This window comes from Sinocyclocheilus grahami, unplaced genomic scaffold, assembly GCF_001515645.1.
Source record: "Sinocyclocheilus grahami isolate Dianchi unplaced genomic scaffold, SAMN03320097.WGS_v1.1 scaffold1230.1, whole genome shotgun sequence".
Classification (NCBI taxonomy): Eukaryota; Metazoa; Chordata; class Actinopteri; order Cypriniformes; family Cyprinidae; genus Sinocyclocheilus; species Sinocyclocheilus grahami.
In genome coordinates this window covers 200,995-216,081 of record NW_015506409.1, presented here as the reverse complement: position 1 = coordinate 216,081, position 15,087 = coordinate 200,995, and the positions used below count along the sequence as shown (strand labels likewise).

The 15,087-nt window shown below is 45.6% G+C and overlaps 1 pseudogene; it reads right to left on the bottom strand.

Annotated features, from left to right (window-relative positions):
- Positions 1–221: 221 nt before the first annotated feature.
- The window catches only part of LOC107568270 (extracellular calcium-sensing receptor-like), a 35,987-nt pseudogene continuing 21,121 nt past the window's right edge, over positions 222–15,087 (bottom strand).

Genomic DNA, 15,087 nt, shown 5'->3' with positions numbered 1-15,087 from the left:
CTAAGCTCTGCATCATTTTCTGCCCAAGTGCCCCAGCTCAGTGTCAGTTTCAAGTAGCCCCAAGACTGTGTCTACACAGCAGTCTGCAAAGCCGGCGCAACCACAGCCCCTGCCCAAGACAGAGCCTGGGTTTCAACAGCGCTCCCGGACGGCCAGAAAGTACCCTACCCCTTGCTGAAGCACCAAAGTCCTCGCCCTCGTGTAGTGCTGGACCCTGAGTCTCAGAAGCCATCCTGATCTACGAGCAGAGAGGAAGATTAGAAGGCTAGTTTTTGCCAAGGCCGGAACACCCTCGGGGAAAGCTCATGATCACCGCCCATCTCTGAATACTTCCGAGCAGTGGAGGTTTTTTAGCAGGGCACATCATGCAAGCTCAATGTATGCCTCAACTTACTACCACTGTGATAGCGGTTCCAAAAGATCAATTTCCTCTCCGTTTAACTTTAAGTGTCAGTTAGGGAGTACTCCAGTACTCGCAGTGAGGGGCAAGGGGCAAGTGCGTGGATGCGGCTCTTTCTCCTCTGAGAGAGATGGGAATCAGCATTTTGAATTACTTTTACTGACTGGTGCTAGTCAGATCAGAACGGAAACTTATTGCTCACAGGTTGTTGCTCAACCATTTAAAGCATCTCGGGTTGAGAAGCAATTCAGCCAAGAGTTCTCTGACTCCCAGACAGTGAATTTCGTTTATGGGTACAGTTATAGACTCAAATGCAAGCTTGGATCACGCAGAACACTTCCTGCATTTAGCAGGAAGATTTAGCTAGTGGCGGCATTATTAAAACTGGGGACTGTGCATCCCCGCAGGGTGTTTCAGAGGATGCTCAGCCTCATGACGGCCGCCGCCTCAGTTATTATACTACACATGTGGCCTCTCCAGTTCTGGCTCAGAGACCACATTCCGTCCCACACTTGTCGCTTGGACCGGTGTTATATCAGGGTACCCATCACTGAACAACTTATTGCCAATTTCAATCAGGCATTCAGTTGGGAGTGACCTCCAGAAGGAAGGTAGTCATGATAGATGCCTCCAACATGGGTTGGGGCGCGCTGTACGAGGACAACTAGGCATTCGGCTCCTGGTTGATCCATGAGCAACACCTACATATCAACTACCTCAAAATGATAGCAGTCTGGCCCTGAAAAACTTCCTGCCAGCCTTAAGGGGCCACCATGTTCTAGTCCGATCAGACAATATGACAGTGGTGGCTTATATCAATCGCTAAGGCGGCCTTAGGTCACGTCCCCTTTACAGGATGACTCGACGTCTCCTGTTTTGGGCACAAAACAAACTCCTCTCATTACGAGCGGTTCATGTGCCAGGCAAATTGAACCAGAGAGCAAACATCTGTTCCAGGGACAATCTAGCTCCAGGGGAATGGAGACTACATTCCTAGACGGATCAAATGATTTGTTCTGTCTTCAGCAAGGCAAAGGTGGACCTATTTGCATCCGAAGTCAACTATCACTGCCCAATCTATTCCTCAAGATAATGGGATGCTCTAGCCCATGATTGGCCCAACACCTGCTTGTATGCCTTCCCACCTATCGCCCTGCTTCTTCAGGTTGTGAGGCGGGTCGGGGGAAACGAAATGCTCTTTCCTCTTGGTGGCCCCTCTCTGGAAAAAACAGACTGCAGCCCCGTGGCCAATAACACCGAGGAGAGACTTTGTCTCGTAAACAAAGGACAAAATTTGGCATCTTCAGCTGCAGATGTGGAACCTTCATGCTTGGCCCCTTGTCAGGAGTCTAGCCAATTTCCTGCAAGAGTCACTAATACCATTTTAGAGGCTAGAGCTCCGTCTACAAGACGTCTCTATGCCCTCAAATGGTCAGTCTTCTGTGACTGGTGTTCAGAATGAAGTCCCACGTGCTAACTTTTCTTCAGGAGTTGTTGGATAAGGTACATGCCCCTTCCACACTCATAGTTTGTGGCAGCCATCCCAGCAGATCATTCTCTCATGGCTGGCTGATCGATCGGTAGGAACAAACTGGTTAAGTTCTTAAGGGGAGTTCGGAGACTAAACCCGCCTCACCCTAAAACCGTGCTGACATGGGACTTGTCTATAGTCCTAAGTGCCCTCAAGGGCCCTCCCTTCGAGCTGCTTCAAATGGCTGACCTATGGCCCATGTTGCTCAAAACCACTCTACTTTTGGCCTTGGCATCGGTCAATCGGTCTGTCAGTCCTTCCTGTCTAGAGTTTGGGCCTAACAATTGTAAAGTCGGAGGAGCCCCGCAGGACCCAGGCCACAGCCATAATGTCGACCCATGGTGGAGCCGACGGAGGGAGGAGCCATGGAGGAGGAAGGGCTGATGACTCCAGAGGGCCGACCAACGGCGGCAGAGCAGGTGGCGGAGGAGCCCGAGGCGGAAACAGAGAGCCGATGAGCCAGGGCGGCGGGTAGGATCCGGAGGGCCAAGACAGAGCAGATGGCTCCGGTGACCGAGGCGGGGCTCCAGAAGGCCGCAGTGGAGCCGGAGCGACAGAGGGCCGAGGAGGAGCTGAAGGGATGGAGGTGCCTGACAGAGCCGGAGGGACGAGGCGCAGCTGGAGGAGTGCGGTGTCCCTCCGTCCCTCTGGCTCTGTCAGGCTCCTTCATCCCCTCGGCTCTGCCTCAGTCCTCTGTCGCTCCGGCTCCACCGCGGCCTCCCGGATTCATGCCTTCGCATTGGTCGCCGTCTCCATCTGCTCCGCCTAGGACCTCCGGATCCTCCCCATCGCCCTGGCTCATCGGCTCTCTGTCTCCACCTTGGGCTCCTCCACCACCTGCTCCGCCACCGTTGGTCAGCCCCCTGGAGTCGGTGGCCATTCCTCCTCCATGGCTCTTCCCTTCGTCGGCTCCACCGTGGGTCGACATTATGGCTGTGGCCTGGGTCCTGCGGGGCTCCTCCTGCTCCAAGCCCCTCCTGTCTCCTCCCTGGCTCCTCCCTCCATTGTCTCCTCCCTGGACTCTGTCTGCCGGCCCCCTCCCGGGTGTCCGTCCTCCTCCAGAACCTCCTCCTTAGTTCTAAACTGCCCACATGCAGGTTAGGTATAAGTGAGTTATAAACGGAGGTTGGAGCAAGCTCCAAATAGGTGGACCTTATTTCTCTGAGTGGGCTGCACAAACCTCCAGAGGTGACTCATTGGATAATTTAATATAATGTAGATCTTGTGAAATGTAAAAAAAATACTAAAATAAAATAAAATAAATGGCACACAATTTTTTTGTCTTTATTAGATGACACAGTTCAACAACAATAAAAAAAGGAACCAGGAAAGTATGACCATATTAGCCCAGTTATGTCAACAATGTACTGGCTACTTATTGAACATCACATACATTTTAAAATATTGCTTATTGCTTGCAAAGCTCCAAATGGTTTAGCTCCTTAGTATTTGAGTGAGCTATTATTGCCTGGCCAGTTTAAAGATTCTGGCCAGTTGAAAATACTTAGAATATCAAAATTGACTGTGGGCAGTAGATAATGTTCCTATTTAGTGCCCAAACTCTGGAATAGTTTGCCTAGCATTGTTTGGGAGGCAGACACATTCTGTCAGTTTAACCCTTGTGCTGTATTGTAAACACTGACACCTGTGGTGTTCCCGGTCAAAAATAGCTTCTAAATGTATCCTTATGCTATATTATCACCAGATTTTGTATTAAATCTTTTTGTCACACTGCTTTCTTTCAATTAGGGCAGATTTTGTATTACTTACAACTGAATGATTGTAGACCTCATTAGCTGCGTTTACATGGACCCTACTAATCTGATCGTAATAGGACTAGAAGCACAATCAGAATAAAAAAGTCACATGTAAACACATAAATTGGATTGAATTGACCAGATCCGACTAAAATTTTGATTGGATTGTAAAGGGTAGTTTATTCCTTTTGTAATCCGAGCGAGAGGACATGTAAACACTTGATCGGATTGAAAACCGAAACTGGAAAGTACTGTGCATGCGCAGTGACGCGGTAATAGCGTAATGCCGTATGACATGCGGAACGAGCTGTTCTTCCTGGTGAATAAAGTGTCATAAATGAGTGTCCAGTCATTAAAAACTCCCCTTTCACTCAGCGTCTGTGAAGTGGAGCAGGGCAATGTCCCACCAGTCCTTGTTTAAGACTCTCATCAAGAGACGACTGGTTTTGGGTGTAGGAACTTTTACAGCTTTATAAAGTAAGCAGCACAGCACAACAGTTCATGTGCTGGTTATCGCCTAATTAGAATATCATTTAAATATCGTGTGCTTTTTAAAACAGTATGCGACAACAGCGGGAATCTTTTGACATGCGCACACTGAATGAATATACACAATATTCATTCAGTGTGCACATGTCAAAAGATTAAAGGGGTCATATGATGTTGCTAAAAAGAACATTATTTGGTGTATTTGGTGTAATGAAATGTTCATGTGGTTTAAGGTTCAAAAAACACATTATTTTCCACATACTGTACATTATTGTTTCTCTTCTATGCCCTGCCTTTCTGAAACGCGTCAATTTTAAATATGAAAATGTACTTACAGTCTGTGAGTCAGAACAGCCGGCATTGTAGTCTACTCTCCCAGGATCAGGAAACAGTCCTCCATAAAACGCGCTGCACACATCTGAATATTTGGGTTGAACTGTTCTGGAACAGTGTTGTAAATACAACTTAACCACTGATTTCTAGTCATGTCCCCTTTTGGAAGGCCAAACAAAGTATTTTCGCTTTTGCAACGAAACACACAGCGTCTCCACGACATGGCGGCGGTGCTGGCAGCAACAATAAAGTTACGCCTTCTTTCTTTTCATGAGCATTTGGGTGGCATTATGCAAATCTTCCCACATCATGATGTAGACATGTGGGGTGTGCTTAAACGAGGCGTTTTAGGAGGGCGTGGACCAGTCTTAACTTTTATAAAGAATATCTCTTTGGGTTTGAGACTTTAGTCTTTGCAACTTTAGGGATCTTATCTATTCATGGACAGCTTGTAACACTCCAAAGAGAAAGGAAAACTTGAAATCGCATAATATGACCCCTTTAAATCCGATCAGAAGCTTGTGAAATATAAACGCGCATATCAACCCGATCACTTTATTTAGCGTTCATGTAAACACTACGTTCGGATTCGTCAATCAGGATTAATTAATTCCGATGGAAGCAAAAAGTGTCCATGTAAACGTACCTAGTGATGTGAGCCTCAATGATCGTATGATAAAGTTTATCTCTGAAAAAGAAAGCCTTTAATATTTAAAATAGTTTGTTTGTGTACATAAATGTGTGTATGCGGTATCATAAGTATACATGTAACCATGAATACAGGCCTTTATGTTTGCAAGCACATATGTGAACATGAACATGATGAACATGCTCCTGTACTCCAAGGGACAGATTTAACAAATAAAAGCAAATTAGCACACAAAATTGCACCAATGGGAGAGTGGAATGTTCTGCAGGTGATCTACTGACAATGCACAGATTAAAGAACACAGACACAACATCTCATTTGAAGAGAGTTCATTTTCAAAGAAACAATAACTTAATTTTTATTTATTTTCATGAATCATGTTTTTTTTTTGTGCATTCCAGGTAATATCACTCAAACTACAGTTGGGTTTTTTTGATTAAGTAATAATAACTCAAACAAATACAGGTAACATACAAAATTAAAGTTAATTGAAAGTATGTTTTTTATATATATATATGACAAAAAGCAGATAACTCTGAATCTCATGTTTCAGAGTTAAACAAAAACACTTGTTTAATCTTTGTAATCTCCTCAGCTGACAATAGCTACGTTTCCATCCACCTATTTTTATGCGCATTTTGGATAATCGCATAAAAAAAAATGCAGGATAGAAATGCCAAGATGTGCATAAATTCTAAAAATGTGCATAAAAAAACCTATGCGCACAACTGAGTAGGATAAACTTTTTATCCGATTAGAAAAAATGGGCATAAACTACGATGGAAACACATTTACCAAATCAATTCCACCATGCACATTGACAAAGTCATGTGACTTTGCGCTATGAGATGGGATTACTTGACTAACCAGCGGACCGATCTCGTTCACAGCATCTATATGTTGTTTTGGTCGTTCTGAAATGCCTGAGGAAAGTCTGTCATCAATGTCTTACATGACTGCGTTCCCAAACAGCAGGTATCCACCTCTATTTATTGTGTTACGTCTGCTCTCTCTGAAGTGCAAGTAATTATTTACATATGAAACTTCTCCTAGTTTTCTTAGAGATATTTAGTGCCAGTTTACCAGGACGTGACGATTTTGTTCTCTTTGACTCATTGGATGGAAATGGTGCTTTATTCGCAAATGTTTTATGAGATATTCCAGTTTTGCACATAAGTAAAATTTGCATTGCTTTGGATGGAAACCTAGCTAATGTAGACACTTTACAAGCTTTGTTGTTGTGATCATAGACTGTATGGTTGTGATTACATGCAATACAGGGATCAGCTTTTCCCTCACAATTGTAACGTGCTGCTTTTGCAAGGTTCTGTGAAAAAAAAAAAAACTTTTATTTTCCTTTTATGCCCCGCAGAAGATATCACGGGTTCAAGTTCGGCAAATTTATTCATCCTTGATAACTTTTAGTCAGCTTTGACGAAACTCCTCTCAGCTAGCACGTCTTTACGAAGTGCCTAGCAGCCTTGTCACCTGACCTGAATACAGTATGCTGATTTGCTAAAATGGACTTATCGGCTTCTGTTCACAAACAACAAGGGTGCTTGTCAGCTTCTGCAGTAAAATGTGAACTTGCGATGCCTTGAAAGTGTACAATACAGGCTTTTTTGACAAAATGTGTTAAGGGTTAAGATCACGCTATATGTGGAGAACAATGCATTGCAGTCAGTTCATTTTATTTTTAATTATGGCGTTTATCAATTTATGTAAGTTAACTCTTCATACACTCTCAAGAAAAAAAGTATAAAAGCTGTCTGTCACGCCCGTGGGCTATCTTTGTTGTGTTTTCCCTCCCCATGTGCTCCGTGACCCAGTTTCTCCCTCTCATTGATGGTTCATTTGATTCAGGTGTGTCTTGTTGGTTAGTTTTAATTACCCCATGTATGTAAGTCTCAGCCTTTGCATTCTGTTTTTGTCGAGTCTACATGTTGGAATACGTGTGTTTAACCCTGTTCCTGATGTGGATTATCTCCTGTGTTTCCTTGATTAAAGACTGTTAATGCCACTTCGCGTCTCCATCGTTCCTTCCGACAGCGTATCGTGACAGAAGACTTGACCAAAACAGTCATGTTATTTGCATGTTTCCTCCCTTTTTTACAGTGTTTGTTTTCTGTTTTCCCCGTGTTCCTATGGATCCCCTTGCCTGGAAGTTTACCTCCCTTGCCCGAAAGGACCTTTCCCTATTGGAGTATGCGGCTGAGTTTTAACGGCGTTCTACTACGCTATGCTGAACTCACCGTTCTGGATCGGGGGAAAATTACCATCACCCCATCAACATTTCCTGTCTACCCCTGATCCGAAACACGGCCAGACGAAGAGCCCAGCCCACCATGTCCCCACTGCGTGGAGCTCAAGCCCAAGCTCACCGCTGACGGAGAGCCAGAGCCCATCCTGACCGACGAGCCATCGCATAGGAGTGCGACAGAGCTGAGGATCGCCACGGAGCCAGAGCCTCACGAATCGTCAGACCAGGTGCAAGAGCCAGCTACAATGCCTGCCACGAGGGAGAAAGCCGTGGACAGAGAGAGCATGGCGAGGAGCTCCGCCCCCTGTACCGTGGCTGAGCTGAAAAGGGATTTGGGAGAATGCAAAGTGGAGGAAAACTTAATTGACTTGTTTATCTACCTGCCCCCTTTCCTTCCTCCTCCGTCGGTGAACTCTGTCCCTCCCATTCCTGAGTTTATCCCAAAGAAAGTTCTTGTTCCCATGTCTAGCCCAGAGAAAAATCCTATTCTCATGTCTAGGCCAGAGAAGGCTCCTGTTCCCACATCCAGCCCTGAGAGGGCTCCTGGTCCCAAGTTAAGCCCGGAGGCTCACAAATGCCACCCACCCACCCAACCTCTCCTTCCTCCTCCACCACTGTTGTCTGGCAGCCCCTCTGCTTGCCCTCAGTCCAACATCAATACAGTGCGAGCACCACAGGTCTGCCATCCTGCATCGTGACAGTGGCTGTAGAGTCCCTGGTCTCTGCCTCCAGCCTCCGAGACCCAGACTCCACCTCGGCCCGTTGACCCAGCGGCTCCACCATGGATCCTAGCTCCCTCCTCTCCGCCATGGCCCATCAGTCCACTGACTCCACCGGGGCTAAACTTTGGATCCGGAGGCCCCTCTAGGCTGGTCACCAGAATAGGATTAAGCTCTGGAGGAGCGGACACTTGAGGGCACTTTCTAGGAGCAGGCACTGGAGGGCGCTCTGAACTGGATTTGGGGACTGGAGCCCTCTCCTCTTCGTTTTGACCCATATGCCACGTCATACTCAGCTCACCCTCAGCCGCGGTGCAGGGGGCGGAGCTCCTCTCCGCGCTCACACCGTCCGTGGCTTTCTCCTTCGTGGCAGGCGTTTTTGCTGGCTCACACACCTTGACTGACGTCATTAGCAGCTCTGGCTCCGCGGCGATCCTCAGCACTGTCGCTCCATGCGGCGATGGCTCGTCGGTCATGGCGGGCTCGGGCATGCGCTCCGCGCATCGGGGAGATGGTGGGCTGGGCTCTGGGTCGGTAGTGGCACTGGTGATATACTGCTGGGAACTGGCAGGGAACGGAGATCCATTTCTCACCAGTGCCCACGCCACAAAGCGGCGAATTCCGCTCGAGGGCCATCTTCGGAAGACGGCGCTCTGCACGCGGTGTTGAGGCTGGCGTCATAGAATGCGCAGAGCACGTCGTCCGTATAGGAGGTGAGATGGGCTATTGGGTCTGGTATGACCCTTAAGCTATTTTTTTTGCGAAGAAGGGGATCCATTGGTGCACACAACAGAAGCAAAAACATTGCGAAAAAACGCAAACAAAACGGATGGGAAAAACGCAATAAACTGTTTTCGGTCGGTTCTTCTGTCACACTAGCCTGCGGCGAGGAATGAGAAACGAGGAGACAAGGTGTAAACTCACAAATGTCTTTTAATCCAGAAATCCAACTTGAAGCCAGGATGGCAAATATCTCAACAGCAACTGCATATTTCCCTGGTGAGCTCACATATGCTGGAACAAATGCAATCCACACAGCACAGAAGATCAGTATACTAAAAGTGATGAACTTGGCTTCATTAAAATTGTGTGGAAGATTACAGGAAGCTTACTGCTGCCAAAAGTCCAATGTATCCCAGAAGCATAGAAAACCCAGCCACTGAGCCTATAGCACATTCATATACTATTTTAGAGCGAGTATACTGGTTGTTTTTATGAGGTGATGGAGAGGCAGTTGATAGCCAGACTGCACATATAACAATCTGGAGTGCTGTTAGGACCAGAACAGTGCATTTTTGCCCTCTGGTCGAGATGACTTGAACACGGCTATTACCACAATAGTCTTAACCTGGATGCTGGAGATGCACAGGACAAAGCTTATGCCAAAGACAGCATGTCTTAACTGACACGTCCACAATTTCGGCTGGCCAATAAACAGCAGCACACACAGGAAACACAGTTTGAGTAAAAACAGCAGCAGGAAGCTGAGCTCTGAATTGTTGGCACGTACTATGGGAGTGTTACGGTGATAAGCAAAGACAACCAACACAAGAGCACAGAAGCATAAGGCAAGCAGGGAAGCAGTGGTGAGAGATATGCCCAGAGGATCCCCATAGGATAGAAACTCTACTTCTTTGGGGACACACTGATCCTTATCTGGATTGGACTAGAACTCATCTTTACATGCTGTGCACTAAATAGCATCTTTGAGTAAGAAAAAGACAGAAGGTCAGATTTTAAAGAGGAAATTACTACCAAATTGTATACAAATAGAAACAATAATCTCCTCACTTGTTGTATTAGAAATCTCTCCATCTCCACATGGCAAACAGTCAAAACAGCAGAGAGGAAGGCCCTTTTGTGAGGCTCCTCTGGTTCCTGGGGGCAGCTCTCACTGCACGGTGAGCGTGATTTCACCAAGTACAACATGTTCCTGGATCAACATTCCAATCAACCAATCAGAATTGAGATATATGTTTTCAGGAAATATCTGTTTTAGGCTTAAAATCAGGGTTAGGTACTTCTACACCCTTGTAATCAGCTATCATTTCCCTCTGATTTTAGGAATAATTTATGGGTAAGGTTAGGTTTAGGGGTAGGGATTAGGTTAAGTCTATATTTTTGAACAATAATGTTGATCCAGGATCAACAAAAGATGTTGATCTAGGAACATGTCTTACTTGGCAAAATCACGGCGACCCTCATTGCACACAGATCGTGGGGGCTGAAAGTGACATCCACTAATATCAGTCATGAGTTTTTCATCTCTTGTGCGTAATGATAAGCTTGGCATTTCTATTAAATTTTGCTAATTTTTCATGTCATAGATTTAAGTAGTATTTTGACTATATCTAAAAAAGGATGAAATTTAACATTCAAAGTTCATTACTTTTTTAATATCAAAGTTCCAGTATATTGAATCATCATCCAGCATGAGCACCATCCCTGTTTCTGCCCCTTCACTTACTACTCCAATCTTGTTGAACCGTATTGCTCCATCAGAGCTCGGCTGCCAATTTAACACATCATAGACGAACACCAGAGCATCTCCATTCTTATCAAATGACATATGATCCCCAAAGCCTGTGGTGAAGTTAACTTTCTGTAGGTAGTGAACCAGCTGTACATTTTGTAGATAGAACAGATGATATATATTTATCTGAAATTTGAATTAATAAAGAGCACACATTTTGCTGTTCCACATTCAGCTCTTCTATATGCCCAGAGAGAATCGACACTATACCTGTGGCTCTTACCTGCCAAGGTTAGATTTGACATGTTGGCACAGCTGTTCCCACTGAATGGTCCTCTCCCTTTCTCACACTGCATCAGGTCATGTAGTGCATGTGCCAGGGCATAAACTGCCTTGTACACATTATACGATGCCCTCAATCCTGAAACATCTGTGTATGGTGTGTTTGTTACGCTCAGAGATTCCTGTCCTGTACACACCTTTTTCACTTGCTCTCCATCTTTCTCTTTACTCTCAGCTTCAAAACTGCACCCAAACATGTTCTCCCAGAAGATCCTTGTTGTGTATGTTGTTAACGTTGTTTATTTAACTACATCTCCCAGAATGCAGTGTTACGTGGTAGCCGGAAGTGTTCCGGTAAAAACAGTTGATATACGAAAACCCAGTAAAGAGAGCAGTCACGCTAAAGCAGTGCAAGTGTCTTATGTGTTGAGTGCGCCATTCATTCTTTATAAAGATACAACAAAAGGGGCGACGAGGATTCAGTTACTCCGCGCGTGTTATGAGGATGCGGAATTGAAGCGGCTTGAAGGTGAAATCGCTAAAAAAAAAAATGCGACCCTGCTGCTAATCCACGTTTAACAAAAAGGGGTAGAAAGACAACAATCCAGATAAGTGACTGAATTGATTGTCAAATACAGAGAACGGCACAAAATGGCATTGGTTTTTGGCAACATTGGTCATTTTGATGAAAGTAATGAGCAGTGGAGCTCTTATACAGAGAGATTTGAGTACTTTGTAGCAGCAAATGATATTACTGAAGAGAAAGTTGTACCCATTTTTTTAAGTGTGATGGGTCCAAAGACATACACTCTACTGCGTAATCTCCTACAACCAGAGAAGCCTGGAGAGAAAACGTATGATCAAATAGTGAACACTCTCAAAGCACATTTCTCTCCAAAGCCCTTAGTAATTGCAGAGCGATTTCGGTTCCACCGACGAAATCAGCTAGAAGGAGAAACTGTGACAATGTTTGTGGCAGTGTTAAAAAAACTAACTGAACACTGCGAATTTGGTGATGCATTAAATGACACACTTCGGGACAGATTAGTGTGCGGACTCCGCTGTGAAGGCATACAGAAAAGACTGTTAACTGAGAGCAACCTGACACTACAACGAGCAATTGAACTGAGCGTGTCTATGGAGTTGGCTGCTAAGGAAGCTCAGCAACTGAGCTCAAACAGTAAAGTGTATAAAATGGAGACTGAAAATAAAGGCCCATGTTTCCGGTGTGGTAAGACTGGGCACTCACCTGTCACATGCTGGTATAAGGATATGGAGTGCCGCAGCTGTAAGAAAAAAGGACACATAGAGCGTGCATGTAGAAATAAGGCAGAAAGAGGAAAAATGCAGCAGAAAATAACATTCAGAAGGAAGCTAAAGAAACATGTATTCACCGTTGACCAAGAAAACAAGGAGGTCACAGACACATCAGACGATGAACTTCCTTTGCATGTGCTCACTGTCGCAGGGGGAACCAAGGCATACAAAGTCACCGCGCTGCTGGAAGGACAGCCAGTGAAGATGGAGATCGACACTGGTGCTGCAGTGTCGCTGGTGTCGGATGTGGTATATAGTGAAATACTGAGCCCCCTGCCACTCAAACCACCTGATGTGACCCTTAAAACTTACACTGGCGAATCAGTGACAATGAAAGGCCTTACCCAGGTAACAGTCGAACTAAACAAACAAACAAAAAAGCTGCCATTGTATGTGGTTTTGGGTGATTATCCTTCACTGATGGGACGTTCCTGTTTGGAGCAACTTAAGGTGGACTGGCAGGCCATACACATGATGACACCAAAAACACTGGATTTAGAGGGTGTCCTTCAAAAACACTGTGAAGTTTTCAAACAGGAGCTAGGCAGCATGGAAGGAATCAATGTGAAATTAACTGTTGAGCCGGAATGCCAGCCAAAATTCTTAAAGGCCCGGCCCCTGCCATATGAACTCAAACCCAAGGTAGAGGTGAGCTTAACTGAACTCGTGGAGAATAGTGTGCTCGAACCAGTAAGCGTCAGCAAGTGGGCAACCCCTATTGTTCCAGTTTTAAAGAAAGATGGAGGCTTAAGAATTTGCGGGGACTTTAAAGTTACTGTAAATCCAGTGTTGTCTGCAGAACAATACCCCTTACCTCACATTAATGGCCTCTTTGCGGGACTGACTGGAGGGCAAAAATTCAGTAAAATCGATCTCAACCAGGCATATCTACAAATGCATGTTGAGGAACAGTCCAGAGAACTTCTCACTATCAACACACACAAGGGCCTATTTCGGTATAAGCGTTTACCATTCAGAATTACTTCGGCTCCATCCCTGTTTCAGCGAGCGATGGACCAGATTCTGGCAGGGCTTCCGGGAGTAGTGTGTTACTTAGATGACATTCTTGTGACCGGCACTGATGACGAGTCACACTTGCAGCATCTGGACGCTACTCTCAAGAGACTGAAAGAGTACGGATTAAGAGTGCGGAAGGACAAATGTGAATTTTTCCAGTCTGCAGTCGAGTATCTGGGCCATGTCATCGATGCCTCTGGTCTACATACGTCTCCATCCAAGGTTAAAGCCATAGTGGATGCTCCAGAGCCGAAAAGTGTCAGCCAGCTGCGTTCTTTCCTCGGCTTGCTTAATTATTACAGCCGGTTCATTCCAAACATCGCTACCCTGCTGAAACCCTTGCACAAATTGTTGTGTCATGAAAATAGTTGGAGGTGGACCACTGAATGTCAGGAGACATTTAAAAGAGCGAAAGAGCCTGCGACGCTTCCCCATATGGTGTGGGAGCTGTCTTGTCTCACATCATGCCGAATGGTCAGGAGAAGCCGATAGCGTTTGCTTCAAGGAGTCTGAGCAAAGCCGAAGCAAACTATGCTCAGATTGAACGTGAAGCATTAAGCATCGTGTTTGGAGTGCGCAAGTTTTATCAGTATATTTTTGGAAGGAAGTTCACGCTGCTGACCGATCATCGCCCACTTACTGCGATTTTTGGCCCTTACCATGGCATTCCCTCTCTTGCTGCTAGTAGGATGCAAAGATGGGCTTTGTTATTATCTGCTCACACCTACAACATCAAGTACCGAAAGTCAGAATTGCACTGTAATGCGGACGGACTGTCCAGATTGCCTCTCACTGACTCAGTGAAAGAGACAAAAGTGGCTGAAATTTTCTACTTCAGTCATGTGGAAAGGGCCCCAGTGACAGCTGCACAGGTGCGCAAGGGCACGCGAAATGACCCTGTCTTGTCCAAGGTCATGGATTTTGTCATGACAGGGAAAGGTGAGAATGATGACAGAGAGCTCAAACCATTCACGTCTCGACGTCATGAACTTTCGGTGCAGTCAGGCTGTTTGTTGTGGGGAAGGAGAGTGATTATTCCACCAGCTCTGCGTAAATCAGTGCTGAAACAGTTACATGCGGGACACTGTGGAATGGTCCGCATGAAAGAGATCGCCAGGAGTTACTTCTGGTGGCCAGGAGTGGACAGCCAAATTGAGGAAAAGGCAAGAACATGTACGTCATGTTAGAGCATACGCAATGTACCGTAATTGGCACCGCTGCACCCGTGGGAATATCTGGAGAAACCATGGCATCGCATTCATGCTGATTTTGCAGGGCCAGTCGAGGACAAAATGCTGTTGGTGGTCACTGATGCGCAACAACAACAAAATCAGGTACAGCGACGGAAACTGCGAGCCAAAGACAGAACCTTCTCGACAGGCTCACCCGTGTTGGCTCGGAACTATGGCAGAGGTCCAAAATGGGTTCCAGCTACTGTGGAGACCCAGACGGGTCCTGTGTCATATAAGGTTAAAACTGCCGGAAACCTTCTCTGGAGGAGACATACTGATCAGTTGCTGAGTGGTGCCAATATATATCCATGGACCTTCCAAGAGGTACCGATGCCAATCCATCCAAAATGTCTCAAGATCTGAACCATAGCCCGTACCTGAAAGGCATCACTGGGGATTGTTCTGAAGAAAGAGGGGTACTTTTTCCTGTCACTCAAACATGAGCAGATGGCATAGAAGCTAATTTAATTAGGACAGATGGAGAGTAGAGACAAAGAGAAAGATAAAGGGAAGATGAAAAAATGCTATCAGCTCTAAAGCCACTGTTATATACTGTATATATATATATATATATATATATATATATATATATATATATATATATAATGTTGTGGCGAGTATCCCAAAT